The sequence below is a fragment of the Oreochromis aureus genome, linkage group 3 (genome assembly GCF_013358895.1).
Source record: "Oreochromis aureus strain Israel breed Guangdong linkage group 3, ZZ_aureus, whole genome shotgun sequence".
Taxonomy (NCBI): domain Eukaryota; kingdom Metazoa; phylum Chordata; class Actinopteri; order Cichliformes; family Cichlidae; genus Oreochromis; species Oreochromis aureus.
In genome coordinates this window covers 113,167,966-113,171,679 of record NC_052944.1, presented here as the reverse complement: position 1 = coordinate 113,171,679, position 3,714 = coordinate 113,167,966, and positions in this window count along the sequence as shown.

The window sequence follows — 3,714 nt, the reverse complement described above, 5'->3', positions numbered from 1 at the left end:
CTCTCCAGACTTCACCAGGTGCAAGCTCTACTGAGAGCAGTGCCTTCAAATCAGGAGACCAACAAACCTACAAAGAGGCGTCTGATCTAAAGGCATCAAAGAATCCAAACGCAGATTCAAACAGCGCATCGAGGAACACTTTAACACAAACCACTCCAGAAACATGTGGCAGGGATCAAGACACTCACTGGCTACAAGGACAATCGCACACAAACAAACTCCCCGCACATCACCTCACCTGACACCATAAAGCAGTTCTTCGCCCGCTTTGACCAACAAAACAGTGACACCAACACCTATCCTGCTGTTACAGAGAGGGAGGACGCCCCCATCCAGCTGGAGCAGCATCAAGTCAGAGCCACACTGACAGAGTCTATGTGAGGAAAGCAGCTGGTGCTGACGGTGCTGACGGTGCAGCCGGTGGAGTGCTTAAAGCATGTGCAGACCAACTAGCAGAGGTTTCACCTCCATCTTCAACCTCTCACTGCTACAGTCTGTAGAAGGCAAACAGGTGGACAGAGGACGCCATCATTACAGCTCTTCACACAACCCTCACACATCTGGACAGTAGGAAACACGTACGTGAGAATGCTGTTTGTGGACTTTACCTTCAACACAGTTCAAGCCCACAAACTGGTTCATAAACTCAGCAACTTAGGACCCAGCAGCTCACTGTGCAGCTGGATACTGGACTTCCTGAGCAACACACCCCAGAACGTCAGGATGGGAGCCACACCTCCTCCACCCTCACTCTGAACGTGTGTCCTCAGTCCCCTCTTATACTCACTTTTCACCCATAACTGTTCTCCAGTCCACACCAGTAACACCATTATAAATGTGCTGATGACACCACCATCATAGGACTGATGGACAACAACGATGATTCAGCTACAGAGAGGAGGTTCAGCATCTGAAGCAATGGTGTGACCACAACAACCTGAACACAGCCAAGACCAAGGACATGATAATCGACTTCAGCAGAACAAAGCCATCTGAGCACTCCACCCTCTACATTGATGGAGGAGGTAGAAAGGGTGGAGAGCTTCAAGTTCCTCGGAGTCCACATCTCGGCCGACCTTACCTGGTCCACAAACATCTCCCACCAGGTAGGGAAAGCACAACAAAGGCTGCACTTCCTCAGGAAGCAATGTCAAGCCCCAAAGCCTGCTAATTCATTTCTACTGCTCCACCATCGAGAGCCTTCTGACCTCCTGCTGCACCCTCTGCTTCAACTGCTGCACTGTGGAGGACAAGAGGAAACTGCAGCGCGTGGTGAGGGCAGCAGAGCGGCCAATCAGCACTTCACTGACCCCCCTCAGAGACATCTATACTGGCAGACTTCAGCAGGAAGCATCATCATCAAGGACCCCTCCACCCTGGACACTCACTTTCCCACCTTCCCTCTGGTAAACTCTACAGGTCCAACAAAGACAAACAGACTCAGTAGAAGTTTCTACCTCCACCCTGACTGAAGGTTAACTGTGCTGTTAACACTCATGGACACTTGCACTAGATTTATTTCTAACCAGTATTCATTACAGTAGAATTCCTGCCTCTATTTATAGAACTGTATTCTTTTACAGCAGCAACCAGCATTCCTACCGCTTACTCAATGTGCAGTCCCACCAATCACAGAGCACCTTATACTGACCTGATCCTCCTCTTTACACTGTACCTGCAGATATATCTATAGATTTGTTTCTGTATAGAACTTGTGCAGATCCTTTTGTTTACTTCATTTATTGTGCATTACACACATTCCTGTGTAGGTACCTCTGAAACTTGTTCTTATCTTTATTTATCTTCTTCTATTATCCTGAGAATCTGAATGTAAACAGATACAAGCTGCCAATGGAGAGAAACTACTCATTGTTCTGGTAACAGTGACAATAAAGATCTTCTATCTTATCCTGATAGAATTTCTATGAATTTCTGTCAAACTGTGGACTCACGGGACGAGTCTTCAGATGACGTCTCCTGCTCATCGCAAGAACTCGAGCAACTAACCATAAACGTTCATCCTCTCTGTGTCTGACTTTTAGCTTCAAAATCGCTTCATTTCATTTTCTTCTTTTCTTCTTAACATAGAAAATTCCATTATGAACATTTGGCTGCATATGAATATACTTCACTTTATGAAGCATCAACCCATGCAGTTCATCTTCAGTTAGATTCACCATCAGCTCATTTTCACATCAACATCCACATAATGTCTTTTTGATTCAAACACACAGGAAAACTTTCTTCCCAGAAACAAATATATTCAGTATAATTGATTTGATTTCCATGTTAATGTTAGATTAGTGGCTCCTCCATCCTTTCCACACAGACTCTGTCTTTCTTAATAAGACTTTCATGTCCGGTTAATCTGGAGATGGAGTCTTTGGTCTTCGGCTTGTTTTGTCCTCGGGTTGTACACTTTGTACAGCCCGAGGACCCCATGTTTTCTTTTTCTTTTTTTAAAGGATACACGGCACACCATGCTAAGACATATCACATTTTCAGCTTATAGCTCTTTGGGAATCAAATGCGGCAGTTTGCTGATTTCCGTCTGGTGACTTTCATGTTTATCAGCCTAGGAGTTTACATACTTTCTCCCTGCTGAAGACAATTAACAAGAGCTTATTCATGTGCTCTAATTCCCTTTTTTGTCTTTGTTTTTTTTTGTGTGTGTGTCTATTTTTGTCCTAGATGGCCTGGCGCAGCAGGTAGGGGCGAACTCTATGTCTGAGTTGGTCTTTGCTCAAGCAGTCCAGAAATGGCTCAGATATGCTCCAGATAAATGCGGGTGGCGCGCAGGACACACATCATCCATCCCCATCCCGGAGTAAATAATAAAAAGTGACGTGAAACATGGAAATGTAAATAGGAAACTTTGTCTTTTAATAAAGTATTTTGCAAATGATACATGTCTATTGACCTTTTTTGTTTTTTTGTTTTTTTTCAATCAAAAAAGCAACTGCGCCGAAAGAGGTGGAAAATCAATACCATAGCTCAACAGTGTTTCAATATCAGAATCTGACATTGTTTCAATGTCAACAGTGTTAGAAAATATAACGTCGAATCAATGTCAGGTTTCAACATTGATTCAACATCAAAACCTGACGTTGTTTCAACGTTAAAAATGGGTGCAAGAGTGATGTTGGGTCAACGTCACACTTCAACGTTGCTTCAATGACGTCGCCTGATATTGACTCAACATTGTTTCAATGTTTCCTTGCTATCTGGGCAGTGTGGGGCCGACAGAGTTATTATCATAGTTTCTTATTCGTTGCTTTGGTTAAACTTCTACCTGATTGTATTCTAAACAGTTTCAGTCAGTTAAGCAGGATTAACTATCAGCACAATCACATATGAATTATGACTCTATTGTTAACTCTTAATGTCTTTTATCAGGATGGAGTTCTGGCACATTTCTTATCTTCCAACCTTCCTGCAGCCACACACACACTAATCTCTCAAAGCTGAGTCTACACACACAACATCTACACATTTAAATTATGTCAATTATTCTCATTCAACATATTCATTAAACTTCTGATTCAGAATGAAGATGATTTACTAACAGCACTTCATATCATTGTAAACACAACAGCCTAAATGTTAAAACCTTTTTATTTCTCTCAGAGCCAATAAGAGGTGAGGGGGGGGCTTCTGTCTCTCTCTGTCCCACCTCTCTCAACAAGGCTCATTAAATTCATCCCACTTTCATCA